At 46.3% G+C, this 25,015-nt stretch overlaps 1 pseudogene; it reads right to left on the bottom strand.

Moving 5' to 3' along the window:
• LOC124037685 overlaps positions 1 to 25,015 on the bottom strand; it is a 49,464-nt pseudogene that overhangs the window by 14,157 nt on the left and 10,292 nt on the right.

The raw sequence follows: 25,015 nt of genomic DNA, 5'->3' as shown, positions 1-25,015 counted from the left end.
CGTGAATGTGAGATATCCTTCCATCACACCACAGTTCTCAGAGAGACACTAGGTGCTAATGCTGTGGAGTTACATGAAGGACAACCAACATGGAGAAACCACTTGGAATGGAATATTTAACAGATGGCTTCTGTATCACTGCTGTTCTATGTATCTAGAATCTATGCTGTAGAGAGGTCATGTAGAAATGCAGTAATTCACTAAGGCTCAGTAAGGCTAGGGTCACATGGGATGTGAGCGTCCTTGACACAGAGTTGAGGCTGAATGGAAGGACCATCGCTGGAACTAAGTGTGTGGGCTGAGCATGCCTCACCATACATACAAGCACTCATCTTACCCCGGGGCATAACTGTATGAAGCTGTGCGTTTGTCTCACAATAAAAGGCATGTAATGGACTGATGCGGAGCATACCGATGGCTCCCGGTCCTTGCTGCGGGAGGGGGGAGGCTTGGCTGCTGGAGGAGGCCAGGGACGCAGGGCTGGCCTGGGGAGGGGCGTCTTTACGAGACGGGGGCAACTTGTCCAGGCCGTTTTCTCGAGAGGAGTAGGAGTGGACACTGCGGGGGGACGAGGGGTCCTGGGGGGGGGGGGGGGGCAGTGTTTCTCTCATCAATCTGAATCAGTAAATTATCAGAGTGATTTAGGGGATTTGAACCGAGATGCAAAGACAGGCCAACTCACCTCATCCACCACCAAATTATCATCACTCTTATCCGCATCGCTGCCCTGCAATCAAAATGTGGGATATTAGTTTAAAAATGTGCACGTACACACACGCACCTAATTACTGAATTAATGTAACAAACGCACACATATTGCTAAACAACTTTTCAGCGATGCAGCATACTAACATAGTCCGTCATGAACTCCTTCTCGTCTGCCCTCCTCTTCTTCCCGTTGCTGAGGTAGTCTGCTGTACGGCCCTTATCCCCGTTGGACATAGAGCTCTGAGGGAGGGAGAAGGAAGAGAAGGTGATGAGACGAGAGGAACTGTATAAACCAAGTCAACCTCATAACCACCCGGGATAAATGTGATGGGGGAAGAAAAAAAAGAGAAAAGAAATCAGGGCTCAGTGTCTGTGGGAGATTGAGGATCGAGGTGAAGTGTACTATATTGCAGCGTTCTCACCGGTCCCGCTTCACGGTCTACGTCCATGATGGGCAGCATCGCCCCGCGTCCCCGCAGCCAGCCAAAACAGAGCAAACACAATACAACATGACTATCACCATTCTCACACGTGGTAATTTCTTGAAATGTCTATTCACACATTATTAGCCCAACCCAATCAGCTCCAACAATCTAGCCAAGCCCCAGCCTAGACTAAACCCTACACATCTCATTTGTTTCAGTCTAATCCATCCCTACCAGTCCCGTCCTTCTCTATCTTGCTCCCCTTCCTGTCCCTGTCCAAGCCCATACCTCTGTGGTGCTCTGCGGCAGCTGCAGCAGCGGCAGCCTCCAGGTGGGCCCTCTCGTGGCCCTCCTTGGCAGCCAGCTGGGCCCCCAGGGCCCCAGACAGAGCCAAGAGGCTGGACCCTCCGCCCAGTGCCAGGCCAGGGTGAGGGAGGCCCCCAGGATGGGGCCCCATTTGCATACTGTGCAGACCCTGCAAACCCTGGGCCACGTGCTGGGAGAGGTGCTGCGCCTGCAGCTGTTGCTGAAAGAAGGAGAGAGAGAAGACAATGCAGGGTTAGAGCTGGGCTGGATGGGGGCTGTACAGGGGCTGAAGGGGGAGAGGTATACAGAAAGAGGTCTGTCTCCAGTGATGCAGGAGCCCATGCATGCTGCTATCCAAGATGGAGGGAGAGTGAAGGGAAGGAGAGTCTCCCTAGGAGAGAGAAGACTGCCACAAAATCAATCCATGGAGTGCATGATTGTTAAAAAGATGTGAAAAAAGCCAAGAAAATCAGATTCTCTCAAATAATTATATTTCTTCACATAACACTAAAATATTTTTCTCAGGCTGTAAAAATCAATGCAATGTGCAATTTGAAAGTCCTCTGGTTTGGTGAGGCCATTGGGTTGTTTCTTGGCACACAGCAGTAGCATTGTGCACACACAAACAGTGTCATCTTTCATCCCTCTCTCTTCTCCCTCTCCATTTCCTAACACTCATCTCAGTGCAGGTCTGACTGGAACAGGCTAAGTGACCAATTTGTCTGTCTGTGTGTGCGTGTTTGTGAACCTGTGTGTGCATGCTGGGAGGAGGGGGAATTGGCTACCCACAGAAAGCACAAACAAAATAACTGAAATAAAGATGTATGAGAGGATGAGTTAAACACTGTATGAGGTAGAGGAGGGAGTCCACGTACCCCTATCGATGCATTTAACTCCCCCATAGTCACCTGCTTGGCGCGCTCCATGGCCTGGACCACCTGTTGTTGGTGCTGTGGGACAAGCCAAGGTAACAGTGAGATGGGGAGAGGAGAAACTTAAGTCTGCATTTTAACTAAATGTAAATACATTCAATACAAAAATGTGGTATATGTAGCAAGGGTTGGAACTGGTTCAGGGAACAGAACAGAAAACTGGAAAATAACAATTATTTTAGGAACAGAACCCAAACCAAAAACAAAATTGATCAATACTGTTCCTGGAATAGAACCATTATTTTAAAAGCATGTGAACCGGTTAACACTAAAACCACCATAGGCCAACACCCACCAACATTTGATTTTGTAAATAAATGAAAAAACAGCCCCAAAAACAAAATTTGCCTCCTTCCCTAGCTAGCTCCTTCCCTGACTAACTAAATATTTGTTTTTTACACTGCTCATTTGTCAGAATTTTGAAATCAGTCTTTTTACTTTTTTCCCCCCACACCTATTATTAACTGTAGATTCTTAGTACCCAGCCAGGCGCTAATGGGTCCCTCTCTCTCGCCTCACTGAATGAATGAATGAATGAAAATGGATGAACGGGAAATAATTGTGCACCTTACCCTACAATTTATTTTTAAATGAAGCCTAACTGAATGATAAGGAGGGTGAAGAGGCTGATTTAATTTAGAAAGACAATACTGTAATGAGAAGTTTGTTGTGCCTATTTTATCAGCGGCAAATAATTTGCTCACACGTCTTGTGGGTTGATACTATTCTCTTTTACGTTTTACTTCGTAAAAAGAAGCTGTTATGGGACTGTTTTATTTACTAAAACTTTATTACTAATAACATCTATTGTAAGGGAAACAAACATGTGCTACATGTTGCAGTGGGCCTTTAGAATAATGCTTGACTATCCAGCGACGCAAACGATCCCAGCCCACTGAATGAATGACAAATAGTGGGGCAAAAAAGTATTTAGTGAGCCACAAATTGTGCAAGTTCTCCCACTTAAAAATATGAGAGGCCTGTAATTATCATCATAGGTACACTTCAACTATGACAGACAAAATGAGAAGGGAAAAAAAATCATCCAGAAAATCACATAGGATTTTTAATGAATTTATTTGCAAATTATGGTGGAAAATAAGTATTTGGTCAATAACAAAGGTTTATCTCAATACTAAATACCCTTTGTTGGCATTTACAGAGGTCAAACGTTTTCTATAAGTCTTCACAAGGTTCACACACTGTTGCTGGCATTTTGGCCCATTCCTCCATGCAGATCTCCTCTGGAGCAGTGATGTTTTGGGGCTGTTGCTGGGCAACACGGACTTTCAACTCCCTCCAAAGATTTTCTATGAGGTTGAGATCTGGAGACTGGCTAGGCCACTCCAGGACCTTGAAATGCTTCTTACGAAGCCACTCCTTCATTGCGTGTTTGGGATCATTGTCATGCTGAAAGACCCAGCCACGTTTCATCTTCAATGCCCTTGCTGATGGAAGGAGGTTCTCACTCAAAATTTCACGATACATGGCCCCATTCATTCTTTCCTTTACATGGATCAGTCGTCCTGGTCCCTTTGCAGACAAACAGCCCCAAAGCATGTTGTTTCCACCCCCATGCTTCACAGTAGGTATGGTGTTCTTTGGATGCAACTCAGCATTCTTTGTCCTCCAAACACAACGAGTTGGGTTTTTACCAAAAAGTTATATTTTGGTTTCATCTGACCATATGACATTCTCCCAACCTTCTTCTGGATCATCCAAATGCTCTCTAGCAAACTTCAGACGGGCCTGGACACGTACTGGCTTAAGCAGGGGGACACGTCCGGTACTGCAGGATTTGAGTCCCTGGCGGCGTAGTGTGTTACTGATGGTAGGCTTTGTTAATTTGGTCCCAGCTCTCTGCAGGTCATTCACGAGGTCCCCCCGTGTGGTTCTGGGATTTTTGCTCACCCTTCTTGTGATCATTTTGACCCCACAGGGTGAGATCTTGCGTGGAGCCCCAGATCGAGGGAGATTATCAATGGTCTTGTATGTCTTCCATTTCCTAATAATTGCTCCCACAGTTGATTTCTTCAAACCAAGCTGCTTACCTATTGCAGATTCATTCTTCCCAGCCTGGTGCAGGTCTACAATTTTGTTTCTGGTGTCCTTTGACAGCTCTTTGGTCTTGGCCATAGTGGAGTTTGGAGTGTGACTGTTTGAAGCTGTGGACAGGTGTCTTTTATACTGATAACAAGTTCAAACAGGTGCCATTAATAAAGGTAACGAGTGGAGGACAGAGGAGCCTCTTAAAGAAGAAGTTACAGGTCTGTGAGAGCCAGAAATCTTGCTTGTTTGTAGGTGACCAAATACTTATTTTCCACCATAATTTGCAAATAAATTCATTTAAAAAATCCTACAATGTGATTTTCTGGATTTTTTTTTCTCATTTTGTCTGTCATAGTTGAAGTGTACCTATGACGAAAATTACAGGCCTCTCATCTTTTTAAGTGGGAGAATTTGCACAATTGGTGGCTGACTAAATACTTTTTTGCCCCACTGTAGATGGAATGGGCGATAATTGTGCAAGTTACTTCACTATTAAATTTAAATGAGGCCTAACTGAATGATGAGGGTGAAGAGGTTGATTTAATATAGAACAACAATAGTGTAATGAGCTAATGTTATGCCTATTTATCAGTGTTTAATTTTAATACTTTGACCACATGGCTTGTAGGTTGATACCATTCTCTTTTACATTTTACTCTGTAAAAATGACTTGTTACAGGACTGTCAAATGTATTGTAAGGGAAACCAAAATATGCTGTGTGTTGCACAGCTCTTAGAGTCTTTGTCTCAGCCCTTGAAAATGCGAAATACATCAAGCTGAGAAATGTGCATGTTAACAGTGTTAGAATAAGGCTAAACATATCCTTGACTCTATCCAAGTTGATGAGCAGGAAAGACACTATGACAGTCAGCCTGCACAGCTGGCTGAAGAACTACTAAAATAGTGATTTTGTCAGAAAGCATAGGCACCAGCTCTATAGAGATTAGACGATGACTTGAAATGAAATAATTATTTTAATAATGAAATAATTTTAAAGTCATGAGAATAAATGGTTACTAAGTGATAAGCAGTGAATGGGCAATCGCTATCATCATAGGACTTATATTCGTGTTTTTACTCTGTGTCACAGCATCTGTGTTAATGTATGTGTCTGCTTCCTGGTGGTACTGTACGTCTGAATGTTATACTGGGACTTCTTTGTTACGAGGAGCATGTGCACCAGTCTGTGTGTGGATGTCAGAGAGATATTGAACGTGTTACTGATGTGTTAATATGCATGACCGTGTGTATGTGTGTGTCACCTCCTGTGACAGGAAAGGGATGAGTTGGGCACAGATCACATTCAGGCGCTTGGCGATCTCCGTCTGCAGAAAAAGAGAGGGAGAGTGTGTGAGGGAGGACACAGTGTTTTTGTGTGTGCTCATCAAAGCAAAACACACCCCAAAACCTTAGCAGGGCTGGCTGCGAGGGCGAGTGTGGTAAATATTTCAGCTCCACACATCTGGTCCATGCAAATCCAAACACTGCCAGGGAAGCCAGCTAAAATATTCATGGCCAGCATCTGTGTGTGTGTGCCTACCTGCTGGGGGTCAGTGGGCTTAGCCATGGGCGTTTGCCTCTCTGATCCACACAGCACTCCCTCCCTCTCCTCATTAACTTAGCGGTGGCCCCCAGCAAACCTGTTAAGACCAGTAATGATATTCATGCAGAGATCATGATGACAACATCATTATGACTGGGGGTCATTAGTCTTGCTGACAGCTAGCCTCTCCTCTCTCCTCTCGCTCCGGCCGGCCACACAGCCCCACACCATTCTCTACTAAGTGATTTATTGATGTTGTGGTGAACTCCCACCCACAACCTCCTTCACACTCTTCTTCCTCTCCTTCTTGCCCCCCCCCCCCCATCCGCTTCCCTCTATTCTGCAGACAGGCAGAGCCCACCCTTCAGCACTCTTCTCCATAAATCCATCAGCTCCCTCCCCAGGGAAACACAATGATTTCTTGTTAGAGAACGCCGACTACTGAATGTCATCTTCAGGAGAAAGGGAGCCAGGGAGATTGGAGAGAAGGGCAGCATGGTGGGAGGGAGAGAATGAAAATGAGAGCAAGAGAAAGAGGATAAAGAGGGGAGAACAAAATGGGAGAGTGAAATGAAAGGGAGGCTCTTGTGCACTTGAGGAATTGACAGCCAATGAGGCAGGATGCATAAGGAGAAGGAAGAGCTAGAGAGAAAGAAAGAGAAGGAAGAAGGGTGATTTGTGTGGCTTGTCAAAATCAGAGCGATTGAGATGGCGAAACGAAGGAAGAGAGCAGACGCTCCGAAGGCAGTGACCTGATTTAAAGTGAAATTCAGCAGCATGGACTGTATACCTGCAGGAGGGAGGGAGGAAAAGACTAACAGAGATGGGCAGAGAAGGAGAGAGGAGGACGCAGTGAGAGAGGAGGCAGTGAGAGAGGAGGGAGGAGGCAGTGAGAGAGGAGGGAGGAGGCAGTGAGAGAGGAGAGAGGAAGCAGTGAGAGAGGAGAGAGGAGAGAGGAGGCAGTGAGAGAGGAGAGAGGAGGCAGTGAGAGAGGAGAGAGGAGGCAGTGAGAGAGGAGAGAGGAGGCAGTGAGAGAGGAGAGAGGAGGCAGTGAGAGAGGAGAGAGGAGGCAGTGAGAGAGGAGAGAGGAGGCAGTGAGAGGAGAGAGAGAAGGAGGCAGTGAGAGAGGAGGCAGTGAGAGAGGAGAGAGGAGGCAGTGAGAGAGTGAGAGAGAGAAGGAGGCAGTGAGAGGAGAGAGAGAAGGAGGCAGTGAGAGGAGAGAGAGAAGGAGGCAGTGAGAGGAGAGAGAGAAGGAGGCAGTGAGAGGAGAGAGAGAAGGAGGCAGTGAGAGGCAGTGAGAGAGAAGGAGGCAGTGAGAGGAGAGAGAGAAGGAGGCAGTGAGAGGAGAGAGAGAAGGAGGCAGTGAGAGGAGAGAGAGAAGGAGGCAGTGAGAGGAGAGAGAGAAGGAGGCAGTGAGAGGAGAGAGAGAAGGAGGCAGTGAGAGGAGAGAGAAGGAGGCAATGGGAGAGGAGGCAGTGAGAGAGGAAGCAGTGAGAGAGGAAGCAGTGAGAGAGGAAGCAGTGAGAGAGGAAGCAGTGAGAGAGGAAGCAGTGAGAGAGGAGAGAGGGTTAGAGAGGAGAGAGGGTTAGAGAGGAGAGGGTTAGAGAGAGATCCAAAGGAGGAGAAAGTTAGAGAAAGAGGGAGAGAAGGAAGAGGGTAAAGTCAGCAGCGGTAAGAGAGATAATGTTTGAAGGGAGTAAAGAGGATGCTCCAGCTGCTTTAGGAAGGGCACATCTCTCCTCTTGTCTGTCTAGAAATAAGAATTCTGTTTGCAGATCCTATTAATGCAACAGCAGCACAGTGTCATGGGTCCACCCTTGGCGGATTAGCATTTTGTGCTGGAGGCCAGTTCACTAGATTCTCCCAGCAGCATAGCATACATAACTCCTCTAGACCCAGATTGACTAGAAAGGGAGGGAGGGAGAGGGGCAGAGATGACAATGGAAGGCTGTTGTACTCACCTGTTTGTGCATTTCAATATTAAGGCCGTAGGACATCTCGTAATACTGTAAAAATTAGACGTAAATCGATGGTTATACATTTGCATATATGTAGATCTAAAAAGAAAATACACCTTTCAAGGCTAGATGAATGGGCGAGTAATTTTGTTTCATTTATTTTGTGCCCTCAGCTCCAAGCTATGCCAACCTGGCATGTGAGCCCAGAGATGGTGTGTCAATCAATCGGTTCAGAACAAGGATGGAAAATCATCATCGGGCAGAGCTCAATTCATTTTAAAAACAGACGTCCCTTGTGACATTCTGACATGTCAGGGTTGATTGAGGAGTAAGTAGTGAGTGGTTTGTCAGCTAGGTGGAAGAAATAATAATATATATATGGCTGTTTGTTCTGCCGCTGTGCCAAGATTCAGAGCTGTTGCTAGGTAACTTGCAGACTCCAAAATTCAGAGCCCAAAAAAAAGCGAGAAATGGGTAGAGTGCCAGGGCTGTGCCAGGCTACCACATAGCTCCTTTTGCAACAGTGGGGCCTGGCACCACACAGTCAGCTGCGGTTAGGGGGCTCTCTGATCACGCCTCGTCTGAACACCGCCTGCTCTAAGGGAATGTGGAGGATTACCCATATTTGGGCTGGAGACAACACGTGTGGTCCATGTGGTTTCCAGTGGGTGTGATGTTTAGTCCCTTGCCAGATGCTGGCATCAGTGGTGTAGTCAACACACACACACACACACACACACACTAACCCGAGACAGTTCCAAAAAAGGTCCAGTTGCCAGGACCACAAATTCCATCTAGACACAAATGCCCTAGAGCACACAAAAAACAATACATACCCCAGCCTAAACATTAGTGCCACAGGTAACTACCAAAGCTGTGAATGAGACGGGAGACAAGGCAAGAAGGTCCTTCTATGCCATCAAAAGGAACATACCAATTAGGACCTGGCTAAAAAAAATATATATACTTGAATCAGTTATAGAACTCATATTGCCCTTTATAGTTGTGAGATCTGGGGTCCGCTCACCAACCAATAATTCACAAAAATGGGACAAACACCAAATTGAGACTCCGCATGAAGAATTCTTCAAAAATATTCACTGTGTACAACGTAAAACACCAAATAATGCATCCAGAGCAGAATTAGGCCGATACCCACTAACAATCAAAATCCAGAAAAGAGCCGTTAAATTCTACAACCACCTAAAAGTAAGTGATTCACAAACCTTCCGTAACAAAACCATCACCTACAAAGAGATGAACCTGGAGAAGAGTCCCCTAAGCAAGCTGGTCCTGGGGCTCTGTTCACAAACACAAACAGACCCACAGAGCAGCAACACAATTAGACCCAAGAAAGTCATGAGAGAAAAAAAAAGGAGTAGGGAGTCTAGGGGGCTGAGCGCGTACCCATGTGAAGTTAGAAAACACCTCCAATTCGCTGATCCTCAACACAGGGGCCCCACAAGGGTGCGTGCTCAGCCCCCTCCTGTACTCCCTGTTCAGCCATGAATGCGTGGCGATGCACGCCTCCAACTCAATCACCAAGTTTGCAGACGACAACTGCTCCGCCCACAACTGCAAGGCTCTCCAGAGGGTGGTGAGGTCTGCACGCATCACCAGGGGCAAACTATCTCCCCTCCAGGATACCTACACCACCCGATGTCAGAGGAAGGTCAAAAAGACCATCAAGGACACCAACCACCCGAGTCACTGCCTGTTCACCCCGTGATCATCAAGAAGGCGAGGTCAGTACAGGTGCATCAAAGCAGGGACCGAGAGACTGAAACAGCTTCTATCTCAAGGCCATCAGACTATTAAACAGCAATCACTAACAGAGGCTACTGCCAAATATAGACGTGGGGGGGGGGGGGGGGGGTGTAACCTTTATTTAACTAGGCAAGTCCGTTAAGAACAAATTCTTATTTACAATGACTGCCTACCAGGGAACAGTGGTTAACTGCATGTTCGGTGGCAGAACAACGTTTTTTTTACCCCGTCAGCTTGGGGATTCGATCCAGCAACCTTTCGGTTACTGGCCCAAAGCGATTGGGCTACCTGTAAATACAATTGTAAATACAACCCATATTTATGCTAATTTATTTCCCCTTTGTACATCGTTACAACACTGTATATAGACATATGACATTTGAAATGTCTTTATTCTTTTGGAACTTCTGTGAGTGTAATGTTTACTGTTAATTGGTTTTGTTTATTATCTACTTCACTTGCTTTGGCAAGTTTGTTTCCCATGCCAATAAAGCCCTTGAACTGTCTGCCTGCTCAGTGAAACACAATATACATCTCAACTCTTCTCCTGCAGACAAGAATCATCAGCATGGTCCTTCTGTAGCTCAGTTGGTAGAGCATGGCGCTTGTAACGCCAGGGTAGTGGGTTCGATCCCCGGGACCACCCATACATAGAATGTATGCACACATGACTGTAAGTCGCTTTGGATAAAAGCGTCTGCTAAATGGCATATATTATTATATTATTATTATTATTATATATTTTGTTACACCACCCAAGGTGGAGTGGATTGAGTGTATGTTGTTGACTGTGTTTGAGGGTCTCACCATAACATAGTGTCTCTGGATCTCAGTCTTCTCTGTGGCCAGTTTCTCACACTCCATCTTCAGGCTGTAAGGAAGAGGTTAAGATTTACAAGAGAGCAGATACTCATATCTATATAATACACACCCTGTTCAAAAGTGTTCATACAATATAATTCAAAAAGTTTTCCCACGCCCACAAAGACACACAGAGCCAGAAATACACACACATTAACTAACACACACATCCGTGTTTAGTTGGCAGTGCAGACACCTGCATATAGATGTGTGCCAGCAGAGATAGGATTGGGCAGGTGACAGGACATCGCTTCAGAGCACAACAGGAATAGTTGAGCTCACACTTAGCGCTTGCCTCCCAGCCAGACCAGACCTGACTGCAGTCTCTCCCAGGACCAAGGTGTCATTGAAGGGCAGGGATGGGGCGCACTTCTCCCTCCCAATCTCTTCTCTCTCTCCATTTGTCCACCTTCACCTTCTAATTGCCCTGTGTGTCCCCTCCCTCTCACTATTAATCAGTCCCCTCCTCCCTCTTCTTCCTTCCATTTGTCCGTTTCTCCATCAGTCCTTGCCAAGTCACCCTGATGTGACCATGACCCACCATGGGACCCCAGGAATCCTCAGCCAAGCACACACACAGCACTCCTTTAAGGAACTAGCCATCGACCTCCCCTCCCCAGTGTCCTCTAACACACCCCCCTCCCCCGTGTCCTCTAACACAACCCCCTCCCCCGTGTCCTCTATAACACACATCCTCCCCAGCCCAGGGTTGTATTTCACCCCGGCTGGCATGCTGCTGACTTGTTTGTGTGTAGCAGATTTATGCGGGGGAGAGCAGTGAGGGCCTGGGAAATTAGAATATGATTAATACTGCAACATTACCAGGCTACAACAGGTAATAACAGCACATCCGCTCCCCTTCAGAAGGCCGGTGCTGCCACCCATAATTGACTCATTTATCACTGCCAGGGAGGAGACGGGAGAGGGAGGAGATTGAGGGATGGGAGGGGCGGGTGAGAGCTCAGGGGATTAAATTCATTCCCCTGATAGATTTTATTATATTGGAGTAGCCCCCCGCAGAGGTCCCCATGGCAGGATTTCTGAAAAGTGACAATTCTATCCGTATCCGTTCACCTAGACAAGGGCCAGGCTGGGCGTTTCCGAGGGTGACTTTCCTCAAGTTGTGTGGAAGGAAACATGCTAACACCGATGACATATACAAACACCGATCCTGGAGTTAGGAATAATTGATCTCAGATCAGGGTAAATATACTATGTTCATCATGTTTAATGGATTAACAACGTGTAATTAAAGTACAGGAAACAGTCAAGCTGAGTGAAGTGATGAGCCCTTACTGGGGTTCCAGAGGACTCTGGAGTGCTGAGGGGCAGGAGAGATGGATTCTCAGACAGGCAGGTTATCAGGAGTTGAGAAGACTGGTTCTGTATTCCATGCCTTGACAGACTGGGGTTCAGTGGAAAAGTGCATTCATTGAGGCCAATGTCTAATTAAATCCCACAGGTCACAAACAACGCCGAAGAACATGGCTGACATTTTACATTCTCCCAAACAAGTGTAATTTTGTTACGTGTTTTGCGCAACTTATTTTTTAAACTGATTGTGTACTTCATGTTGCTGCTACCGTCTCTTATGACCGAAAATAACTTTGGGACATCAGAAAAGCGATTCCTTCCTTTAACCGGTTACTCCTACCCCCTACTTTTTTGAACATCCTGTTAAAAATCGCGCAACATTTCAGCGCCCTGCTGCTCATGCCAGGAATATAGTATATGCATATGATTAGTATGTGTGGATATAAAACACTCAGACGTTTATAAAACTGGTTGAATCACGGCTGTGACTATAACAGAACATGCGTTTCATCGAAAAGTGCAGGAAAATCTGATCACTGAAAATGGAAAAATATATCCATGCGCGACTTGAACCCATTGATAAAGGTGAACCACATTTAATGGGGCTGAGGTTGCAATACCTACAGCTCCCACACGTTGTCTAGAGTCTTGTCATTTGCCTACTATTTGTTTCTTGGTCAAACAGACGCAAGGCAGCGCAGTTCTTCCGGTTGAGATTTTTTTATTTTGGTTGAGATTTACCCGGACATTATTTCCAGACGGACAGCTAAAGAATATACTTCGTCTCGTGATCAATTTGATCGCTTATTAACGTTTACTAATACCTAAAGTTGCATTACAAAAGTATTTAGAAGTGTTTTGTGAAAGTTTGTCAACTTTTTTCATTTTAATAAATGACGTTATGTTATAAGACGCTATTTTTTTTGTTTATCACACAGTCTTCATAGATCGATATCTAGGCTATATATGGACCGATTTAAATCGGAAAAAAAAGACCCAATAGTGATTATGGGACATCTAGGGGTGCCAACAAAGAAGATGGTCAAAGGTAATGAATGTTTTATATTTTATTTGTGCGGTTTGTGTAGCGACGACTATGTGAATTATTTTGTTTACGTCCCTGCGGGTCTTTTGGGGTGTTACATGCTATCAGATAATAGCTTCTCGTGCTTTTGCCGAAAAGCATTTTAAAAATCTGACTTGTTGCCTGGATTCACAACGAGTGTAGCTTTAATTCAATACCCAGCATGTGTATTTTAATGAACATTTGAGTTTTAACTAGTACTATTAGCATTTAGCGTAGCGCATTTGCATTTCCAGATGTCTAGATGGGACGCCTGCGTGTCGGGTAGGAGCAAGAGGTTAACGAGTCCGAAGAGAAGGATATCCTGCTTTCACTGGAACAGGCCCAGATCCATACTTTTGCATGAAGAAAAGACGCCGGAAAAGGAGACGCCGGAAAAGGGGACGCAGACTGGGGGATCCTTCTGAGAAGTTGGAGGCGAGCGAGTAAACTCCCAATGCCTTCCATTCTACTTGCTAACGTGCAATCGTTAGAAAATCAAATTGATGAACTATTATTAAGATTATTCTACCAACGGGACATTAAAAACATCGTATATTTCACCGAGACGTGGCTGAACGAGGAAACAAACAAGAGCTGCCGGGATTTTCCATGCACCGGCAGAACAGAGACGCTACCTCTGGTAAGACGAGGGGTGAGGGTGTGTGTCTATTTGTCAATAACAGCTGGTGCGCGATGCCTAATATCCTAGATCCTAGACCACCTTTACTCCACACACAGCGATGCATACAAAGCTCTCCCCCGCCCTCCATTTGGCAAATCTGACCACCATTCTATCCTCCTGATTTCTGCTTACAAGCGAAAACTAAAGCAGAAAGTACCAGTGACGCGCTCAACACGGAAGTGGTCAGATGACACGGATGCTACACTACAGGACTGTTTTGCTAGCACAGACTGGAATATGTTCTGGGATTCATCCAATGGCATTGAGGAATACACCACCTCAGTCATTGGCTTCATCAATAAGTGCGTTGATGACGTCGTCCCCACAGTGATACATATCCCAACCAGAAGCCAAGGCTAGAGCTTTCAAGGAGTGGGAGACTAATCTGGACGCTTATAAGAAATCCCGCTATGCCCTCAGAAAACCATCAAACAAGCAACCATCAAACAAGCAACGCATCAACACCGGATTAATATTGAATCCTACTACACCGGCTCTGATGATCGGATCTGGCAGGGCTTGAAAACTATTACGGACTACAAAGGGAAACTCAGACGCGAGCTTCCCAGTGACACAAGCTTACCAGACGAGCTAAATGCCTTTTATGTTCACTTCGAGGCAATCAACACTGAAGCATGCACGAGAGCACCAGATGTTCTGGATGGCTGTGTGATAATGCTCTTGGTAACCGATGTGAGCAAAACCTTTAAATAGGTCAACATTCAAAGCCGCTGGGCCAGACGGATTACCAGGATGTGTACTCAAAGCATGCTCGGACCAACTGTCAAGTGTCTTCACTGACATTTTCAACCTCTCCCTGACCGAGTCTGTAATACCTACATGTTTCAAGCAGACCACCATAGTCCCTGTGCCCAAGGAAGCGAAGGTAAACTGCCTAAATGAATACCGCCCTGTGGCACTCACGTCGGTAGCCATAAAGTGCTTTGAAATGCTGGTCATGGCTCACAACAGCATCCTCCCAGACACCCTAGGTCCGCTCCAATTCGCATACCACCCCAACAGATTACGAAATCTCAAACACACTCCACACTGCCCTTTCCCATCTGGACAAATGGAACACCTATGTGAGAATGCTGTTCATTGACTACAGTTCAGCATTCAACACCATAGCGGCCGCGAAGCTCATCACTAAGCTAAGGACCCTGGGACTAAACACCTCCCTCTGCAACTGGATCTTGGACTTCATGACAGGTCGTCCCCAGGTGGTAAGAGTAGGCTTCAATACGTCTGCCACATGTCCTTAACACTGGGGCCCCTCAGGGGTGTGTACTTAGTCCCCTCCTGTACTCCCCGTTCACACACGACTGCATGGTCAAACACTACTCCAAAACCATCATTAAGTTTGCTGACGACACAACAGTGGTAGGCTGATCAGTGTGATCAGCGACAATGATGAGACGGCCTACAGGGAGGAGGTCAGAAGTGTGGTGCCAGGACAACAACCTTTCTCGCAATGTGAGCAAGACAAAGGAGTTGATTGTGGACTACAGGAAAAGGCGGGCTGAACAGGTCCCCATTAACATCAACGGGGCTGTAGTGGAGCCGATGGAGTTTCAAGTTCTTTAGTTTGTTGGTGATGTGGACACCATGGTCCAAACATACCAAAGAAAGTTGTGAAGAGGGCACAAAACAAAACCTTTTCCCCCTAAGGAGACTTAAAAGATTTGGCATGGGGCCCCAAATCCTCCAAAATGTTCAAAAGCTGCACCATTGAGAGCATCCTGTCAGAGGAAAAAAAAAACTGTCAGAGACTCCAGTCAACCAAGTTATAGACTGTTTTCTCTGCTACCGCAAGGAAAGCGATACCGGAGCACCATGTCTAGGACCAAAAGGCTCCTCAGCAGCTTCTACCCCCAAGCCATTACACTAGAGGTCGACCGATTATGATTTTTCAATGCCGATACAGATTATTGGAGGACCAAAAAAAGCCGATACCAATTTTTTTTAAACAAAAACCGGCCAATTTTTTATTTATTTGTAATAATGACGATTACAACAATACTGAATGAACACTTATTTTAACTTAATATAATACATCAATAAAATCAATTTAGCCTCAAATAAATAATGAAACATGTTCAATTTGGTTTAAATAATGCAAAAACAAAGTGTTGGAGAAGAAAGTAAAAGTGCAATATGTGCCATGTAAGAAAGCTAATATTTAAGTTCCTTGCTCAGAACATTTGAAAGCTGGTGGTTCCTTTTAACATGAAACGCTATTAGCGCGCACCCCTCTATCTAGCTAGCCATTTCACATCGGAAACACCAGCCTAATCTCGGGAGATGATAGGCTTGAAGTCATAAACCGTGCAATGCTTGAAGCATTGCGAAGAGCTGCTGGCAAAACGCACGTTTGAATGAATGCTTACGAGCCTGCTGGTGCCTACCACCGCTCAGGCAGACTGCTCTATCAAATCATAGACTTAATTATACCATAATAACACACAGAAATACGAGCCTTATGTCATTAATATGGTCGAATCCGGAAACAAAATTATATATATATATTTTTTTATTTGTTCCTGCCGTACATACCTACACGTACGCTAAGGTCACAAGACACAGGCCTCCTAATTGTCCCTAGAATTTCTAAGCAAACAGCTGGAGGCAGGGCTTTCTCCTATAGAGCTCCATTTTTATGGAATGGTCTGCCTACCCATGTGAGAGACGCAAACTCGGTCTCAACCTTTAAGTCTTTACTGAAGACTCATCTCTTCAGTGGGTCATATGATTGAGTGTAGTCTGGCCCAGGAGTGTGAAGGTGAATGGAAAGGCTCTGGAGCAACGAACCGCCCTTGCCCTCTCTGCCTGGCCGGTTCCCCTCTTTCCACTGGGATTCTCTGCCTCTAACCCTATTACAGGGGCTAAGTCACTGGCTTACTAGGGCTCTTTCATACCGTCCCTAGGAGGGGTGCGTCACTTGAGTAGGTTGAGTCACTGATGTGATCTTCCTGTCTGGGTTGGTGCCCCCCCTTGGGTTGTGCCATGGCGGAGATCTTTGTGGGCTATACTCGGCCTCGTCTCAGGATGGTAAGTTGGTGGTTGAAGATATCCCTCTAGTGGTGTGGGGGCTGTGCTTTGGCAAAGTGGGTGGGGTTATATCCTTCCTGTTTGGCCCTGTCCGGGGGTGTCATCGGATGGGGCCACAGTGTCTCCTGACCCCTCTTGTCTCAGTCTCCAGTATTTATGCTGCAGTAGTTTGTGTCGGGGGGCTAGGGTCAGTTTGTTATATCTGGAGAACTTCTCCTGTCCTATCCGGTATCCTGTGTGAATTTAAGTATGCTCGCTCTAATTCTCCTCTTTCTCGGAGGACCTGAGCCCTAGGACCATGCCTCAGGTCTACCTGACATGACTCCTTACTGTCCCCAGTTCACCTGGCCGTGCTGCTGCTCCAGTTTCAACTGTTCTGCCTGTGATTATTATTATTTGACCATGCTGGTCATTTATGAACATTTGAACATCTTGGCCATGTTCTGTTATAATCTCCACCCGGCACAGCCAGAAGAGGACTGGCCACCCCACATACCTAGAGAGGAAAAAGGCTTTCTGCTGTTTGGGGTTTTAGGCTGGGTTTCTGTACAGCACTTTGAGATATCAGGTGATGTACGAAGGGCTATATAAATACATTTGATTTGATTTCAGTGAAATACGGAACCGTTCTGTATTTTATCTAACGGATGGCATCCCTAAAGTCTAAATATTGCTGTTAAAAATTGCACAACCTTCAATGTTATGTCATTTCAAGGTCCTGGAGTGGCCTAGCCAGTCTCCAGATCTCAACCCCATTGAAAATATTTGGAGGTAGTTGAAAGTCCATGTTGTCTAGCAACAGCCCCAAAACATCACTGCTCTAGAGGAGATCTGCGTGGAGGAATGGGCCAAAATACCAGCAACAGTGTGTGAAAACCTTGGGAAGACTTACAGAAAACGTTTGACCTCTGTCATTACCAACAAAGGGTATATAACAGAGTATTGAGAAACTTTTGTTATTGACCAAATAGTTATTTTCCACCATCATTTGCTAATAAATTCATTAAAAAATCCTATAATGTGATTTTCTGGATTTTGTTTCTCATTTTGTCATAGTTGAAGTGTACCTATGATGAAAATTACAGGCCTCATCTTTTTAAGTGGGAGAACTTGCACAATTGGTGGCTGACTAAATACTTTTTTGCCCCACTGTATATGGCCTCGTTATTCTTATTGTGTTACTTTTTATTTTTTAGCCAACTTGGTAAATATTTTCTTCTTGAACTGCACGGTTGGTTAAGGGCTTGTAAATAAGCATTTCACAGTAAAGTCCACACTTGTTGTATTCGGCGCATGTGACAAATAAAGTTTGATTCAATTTTGATTTTATATACCATTCCCTTGTAATGTTTGACCTTTATATCAGCCCATCTATACCATACAACAGCAGAGGAATATACCGCACAAATACAGACAAATATATTCTGATTTTTATTGTGAATTTAGCACAGAAGATAGGATCACATTCAAAAAGATATGTCACAATTCTCTCCTAGTGTGTATGGGGGGGGGGGTGTATTTCATGTAGAAATGATTGCCTGTAATAATTAGTCCATGGCTCAGACAGAGGTGATGTGCATAGAAAGGAAGGAGTGGATGGTGTGTAGATCGAGAGAGAAAGATTAATTGCTCCGTTCTGAACACCTCCTGATCCGACCAGCATAAGTTCTGAATCGGTTCAAACCCCAAAAAACGTAATTGTTCATATAGTTCCTTTTCGTTCATTTAAGCTGTGAAATCAACATCGTTTTCACATTTAGCTCATTCATTTACCCTACCAATTAGCACAGCTAGAGCAGCTTGCTATGGAACGTGTAAGGTAGTTGTTTACACGTTTAATTGGTCAGTTAAGTGCAGGTCTGAGATGCGACAGAAATTTCACGGGTGAGTAGAGGGGGATGAAAATAACTTAACTGAATTACAGAATGATATACTAAATAGGAAGAACATTTTTTGTGAATAACATAATTAACCAGTTCAAGATATGAAAATAGTGGTTCTGTTCCAGAATACTAGAGGACATGATGGTTTTGTTCCTGGAGAAATGTAGTCATTTCCCAAATTGTGGGGTTTGTTCCCTGAACCGGTTTCAACCCCTGGTAGAGATAGTAGAAAGAGAGAGAGAAACACCATGTGAGTGTTAGACAGAGAAATAGAGAGAGAGAGAAAGAGTGATATGGAGTCTGCTACATGTCAGCATGCTCTGCTCTGCCCATCTCTCCCTCACGGTGACAGCAGATAAGATGGATCATCGGAATGCGCTACGAACCTGTAGCCTGCCAGCACTCAGACAGCTCTGTCAGCAGAGCACCATTATCCCAAGCGCACACACACATACACACACGTGCCACCAGACCTACACTAAATACACACGATCACACAGACGCATGTTTGTGCACTGCAGTGCCCACACGCTCGATCATATGCACACATGCACTATACCTCAATCAAAACAAACATGGTCTCATTAAAATACCATAGTGTACACCCGGGTGGCGCGGTGGTCTAAGGCACTACATCACAGTGCTAGCTGTGCCACCAGAGACTGATTTCGAGCCCAGGCTCTGTCGCAGCCGGGAGGTCCAAGGGGCAACGCACAATCGGCTGGTAGGGATATCCTTGTGTGATCGTGCATTAGCGACTCCTGTGGCGGGCCGGGCGCAGTGCACGCTGACCAGGTCGCTAGGTGTATGGTGTTTCCTTTGACACATTGGTGTGGCTGGCTTCCGGGTCAGATGCGCGCTGTGTTAAGAAGCAGTGCGGCTTGGTTGGGTTGTTGTTGTGTTTCGGAGGACGCATGGCTCTCGACCTTCGTCTCTCCTGAGCCCGTACGGGAGTTGTAGCGGTGAGACAAGACAGTAACTACTATCAATTGGATACCATGAAATTGGGGAGAAAAAAGGGGGTAAAAAATACCATAGTGTATTGCATGGTTCCAATGCTATGCTAAACCTCTACCTCTCCTACCCACACACCTGCCTGGGTTCATTAGGCCACGCAATGGAACGTTTCAAAACGTCTCGTAACAGAACATTTAAATGAGCGATTCTTATTGGATGAATCCAGGTCATCATCTACACCTTGTTCCCAATGAGCGCGTGTCAAGGCTCGGACACAAAACGCCCCACTGACAGCTAGAGGGAAATTAATATACACAACAAATGCACGCGTGTAGTAAAGTCTTATGAATAGCGTATGGTGTGGAGTAGGACAGGCCGGCTGGTGTGGAGTAGGACAGGCCGGCTGGTGTGGAGTAGGACAGGCCGGCTGGTGTGGAGTAGGACAGGCCGGCTGGTGTGGAGTAGGACAGGCCGGCTGGTGGGGAGTAGGACAGGCCGGCTGGTGGGGAGTAGGACAGGCCGGCTGGTGGGGAGTAGGACAGGCCGGCTGGTGGGGAGTAGGACAGGCCGGCTGGTGGGGAGTAGGACAGGCCGGCTGGTGGGGAGTAGGACAGGCCGGCTGGTGGGGAGTAGGACAGGCCGGGTGGTGGATGGTTGTTCGTATTGTGCTCGGGGTACAGGCCATTTACCCCCTCCAGTTGTGTGGATGTTCATTTTACATCTAATTCATTATTAATGAGTTTTTCCTCTGCAGTAACACAGCACATTTCCCCTCCATCTCAGTCCCCCCCTCATCTCATCCTCTCTTTTAAACCCCCACCCCCAGCGCTCCACTCAGTGTAGCCTTTCAAGGGTGGGGGCAGTGCTCTTTGTACTAACTAGCATGTGTGAGTTTACAGTAAAGACAGTGTGTGCACACATGAGACTAGTCTACTGTACAGACGGTCCTTTCATGAATACATGCGCAGACCCACCCTGCTCACTTAAGCACCAACCAGTAACCACCAAACACATGCTCAGTCACACACAATCCCACAAAGACAGGCTGTGCCACACACACAAACAACCCTGAACCACAAACCTTGAAACAAACATAAACCCAATGTTCCATCCGCTCACACACAGTTGTTTTGAGCACAGTCCTGGTATCAAAACAGTGTGATCCTGTCAGAGCAGGAGAGAGAAGTGGGTACTCTGTTCTCTGAGTGGCAGCATGGTAACAGTATGAGAGCCTCTCCTCCACTCTATACCTCCATACACAACAACATCAACACACTATGTTAGATGTGTGTCGGCGCTGACGTTCGTATGGAAACAGTGTTTCTATGTCACACATTCCCCAGTCAAGACAGATCCGTGTGTGTGTGTGTGTGTGTAGAGAGAATTACTGTAATGAGAGCCCCATGTCAGCAGCTCCCTCCAGTCTGCTGATTAGAGGTTGTGTAAAGAGCAGCTGCAGAACACACACACAACTAACTTGGCAGGCACAAACAAGTTCATTTCATGCAGTAGCAAGTGACCCACACATCTAGCTAGGTTTAATGAATGTCTTCCTCTATGGGGTCCAGATACTGTATCTTGTATCACACATAAAGAACAAGAGGGTCAAACACACACATAAAGAAAGAGACACCAGGAACGACACATAGCCCATTACTCCTAATCCCTTTACCTTGGTCTCTTTCCTGCCTCCTAATCCACTTAAGTAACAACCATCAGGCTCCAGCCACGATCAATAAGGCCAAAATACTATCCTAAACCCTGCTATTTCTAACCCAGGTCTGAGTGTGAGGCTGCATTCAGCTTGTCAGTCTCTGTCCACTCGGTTGTGTGCATGCCATGCGTTTTAACCTAGAGTAAGACTGATTAGTCTGTCAGTAATAGGTGAGTGGGTGTGCTCATGAGATCCTCTGTGGCGAGAGACCTGCAGCTTTCCTGTCTGTCTGCTGAGGGATGCTAAGCAGGTCACCCCTAATCCAATAGACTGGTGTCTGTCCTAAACATGCTTTGCATAACACTGTGTGTGGCTCGCTGCCGTAGAATGCTTAAGTCTAATCTAGAATCTGCCAAAGAATGCAATTTATGGTTGGGGGATAATGAATTCAGTGTTAATCCAGCAAACTTGATTCTTGCCAATTCATATTTAGTTTATATTAAATGCAGACTTTTGCCCCTTCCTACATGTACATATTACCTCAATTATGTCTACTACCTCGTACCCCTGCACATCTACTCGGTACCGCTACTCCTTGTATATAGTTTTGTTACTGTCATTTTATTGTGTTACCATCTCCCTTTTTGCAATTTTTTTACTTTTTGGCTCTGCATTGTTCTGAAAGGGCTTGTGAGTCCCCCAGTGACTTTTGGGTGATTATGGGATCTCTGGTCTAATTGGGGTTCCAAAGCCTTCTATTTTAAGTTAATTGCAATCATTAATGTCTTTTAGCCAGATTGCGATGACATAGACAACTCTCTCTGTATTCAACTGAGGCGTCTGATATTGGCAGCAAGGTCATCATGATGCTTTGACAGGGAACATACATTAGCTAGGAAGATAGTTGGAGAGGTGGGTGGCTTTTTCTGGCTCTGACGTGTTGCCTCACTACGCCCTTCTTGACTCGTTTGTGTTTTGGTCCTTTCCATTGAATCCGGTATGTCTGGAAAACACTCCCTCTCCCCATTCAAAGTGTGTCTTAGCAGGATTAGCCCGTCCTTCTTGTAGCAGAGCACATCTCCGTTCCCCAGGGAGCTCCAGCCTCCAGGTGATCCCCAACACTACGCATTTGATAAGGAAGAATCATGTTGAGATTGCCAGAAGGTTGAGTTCGATGTTTCTGAACATACTGATGACATCTGTACACTTTATAATCCACAAAGGGGTAGGGGAATTATCCACTTAGAACAAGAAAATGTGCAGGGGACCCACACATTTTTTTATTTTATATTATTTTTTAAAATTGCTGGCTTGTTTGAGAGAAACGAGTCACCGCCATGCAGCGCCACTGGAAGATATTTCTGGAATCAGCCAGGCCTGTTTGAACGCTGGCCCCCTGTTTGTATAGGGAGCCTTTCATCCGGGAGCTGGGTAGAGGGAGAGGGGGCCATACAATAGAAGTTAGCTGGAGGAGAGGGTGGATGAGCTGATTCTGGCTGGTCGAATCAAAGCGGGGGACCGTGTGAAGGTGTGCCAAGAGAACAGAGAGAGGCAGAGCAGGCTGAGGCTGGGACGACACTGACAGCTAGAGGCCCACAGTCAAAGCCAGTCAGGCCTGCTCTGTCTACATTCTTACACATCAACCACACATATAGACATACAGGAAGACACGCACTGAAATGCACACATACATGTTGGAATATTGTTATGGAGTCTCAATCTTCTGAAAGTCCTTAACAGAGCCCCAACCCATCCCCAATGCCCAGCAAGCCTACGGAAGGAAAACTCTCTCAAAGCCTTGAAACGCATAAAAAACTACTCGTATACAGTTAGCGACATCCAGAAGACACACGTTCCAGTTCATCAACAAACATAAAGGATGAAGAAAGCCTGTGAGCATCCATCCATTGTTGTGGTTTTCCCGGTTTCCTTTCCGTGGCCCGTTTCTCCAATGTACTCTCTCACTTCTCCTCCCTCTTCCTCCCCCTCAGTACAAGCTGAGGTTGGGTCAAGTGGGCGTTCTAGAACAGATCTAGTATATAACCAACCCACTCCTGCTTCTGGTCATGGTAGCCTAATAAGATGTTAAGCAGCTCTCCAAACCCTCATGGCTCCTGTGAGCTATATAAGCTGTAAACTAGCACATAAACAAACACGCACACAGAGAGAGAGAAAAGGCTGCCGTGTTGAGTTGGGTACTAGGGGAGGTTGTGTACCTGTGGTACTGGGTCTGGAGGAACTGGAACTCCTCCTTGATGCGGTCCAGGGTCTCTGGGTAAGTGAGCTTTAGGGCCTGGGGGGCTCCTGAGGCTGCAGCTGCCGCCGCAGACGATGAAGACCCAGGGGGTGGCTGGAGAGGTGCCTACGCAGAAAGACAATAAGCACTGTGAGCATATCTTGTCAAAAGTGTGAACATCTTTCAGACTCTATATATACAGGTCACTGACAAAATAAACGATACACCAACATAACATTTTTTAATAGGGAATTGGGCCACCATGAGCCAGAACAGCTTCAATGCACCTTGACATAGATTCTGGAACTCTATCGGAAGGATGCAACACTATTCTTAGACAACAAATTCTAGAATTTGGTGTTTTATTGATGGTGGAAAATGCGGTCTCATGCGCCGCTCCAGAATCTCCCACAAGTGTTCAACTGGGTTGAGATCTGGTGACTGAGACAGCCATGGCATATGGTTTACATTGTTTTCATACTCATCAAACCATTCAGTGACCACTTATGCCCCGTGGTTGCAGCATCAGCATTTTTATGCATGACCCTAAGCATGATGGGATGTTAATTGATTAATCAACTCAGGAACCACTCCTGTGTGGAAGCACCAGCTTTCAATATACTTTGTATGTTTCATTTACTCAAATGTTTCCATTAATTTGTCAGTTACCTGTACATAACCAGTATGTTTTGTGGTGATTTGGTAATAATGTTATACCTGTACACGTTTCACCACTGCATGTTTACATTCCAAGTCAGGTCAACATCCTTCACATATGACTCTAATACCAGATGTGTGCCCAACACTAGTCATCTCTGTGTGTGGGTCCTATGATTGTATGCATGGGGAACAGTTGTTGTGAGCTGGAGAGCCATGATGAGTTTCCTGGAGCTGAAGAACAAAGCTGAAAGACTGAGGGGTGTGAGCACATAGGGGGGGGGGCTGCCGGGAAACCAGGAGAGGCCAGGAGAGGCAGGAGAGGCCAGGAGAGACAGGAACCATTGTGATGGGACAAAAAAAGTGTCAGGGCCAGATATGTGAGGGGAACCGGGAGAGAGAGGAGAACAAGGGGCTCTTGACCAAATTAAGACACTTGTTTAATATTAAGTCTGGGTTGAAAGGAAGGAAGGAAGGAAGGAGAGAGGGAGAATAGGTAGGACCCCATCAGGAGTAGCACCCCCGGTAGCCTGGCCCTCCTCTCTCTGGAGTAGCACCCCCGGTAGCCTGGCCCTCCTCTCTCTGGAGTAGCACCCCCGGTGGCCTGGCCCTCCTCTCTCTGGAGTAGCACCCCCGGTGGCCTGGCCCTCCTCTCTCTGGAGTAGCACCCCCGGTGGCCTGGCCCTCCTCTCTCTGGAGTAGCACCCCCGGTGGCCTGGCCCTCCTCTCTCTGGAGTAGCACCCCCGGTGGCCTGGCCCTCCTCTCTCTGGAGTAGCACCCCCGGTGGCCTGGCCCTCCTCTCTCTGGAGTAGCACCCCCGGTGGCCTGGCCCTCCTCTCTCTGGAGTAGCACCCCCGGTGGCCTGGCCCTCCTCTCTCTGGAGTAGCACCCCCGGTAGCCTGGCCCTCCTCTCTCTGGAGTAGCACCCCCGGTAGCCTGGTCCTCCTCTCTCTGGAGTAGCACC

The sequence above is a fragment of the Oncorhynchus gorbuscha genome, linkage group LG06, assembly GCF_021184085.1.
Source record: "Oncorhynchus gorbuscha isolate QuinsamMale2020 ecotype Even-year linkage group LG06, OgorEven_v1.0, whole genome shotgun sequence".
In the NCBI taxonomy this organism is placed as follows: Eukaryota; Metazoa; Chordata; class Actinopteri; order Salmoniformes; family Salmonidae; genus Oncorhynchus; species Oncorhynchus gorbuscha.
Note: the sequence above shows the minus strand (reverse complement) of the source record. Positions and strands in the feature narration are given on the sequence as shown.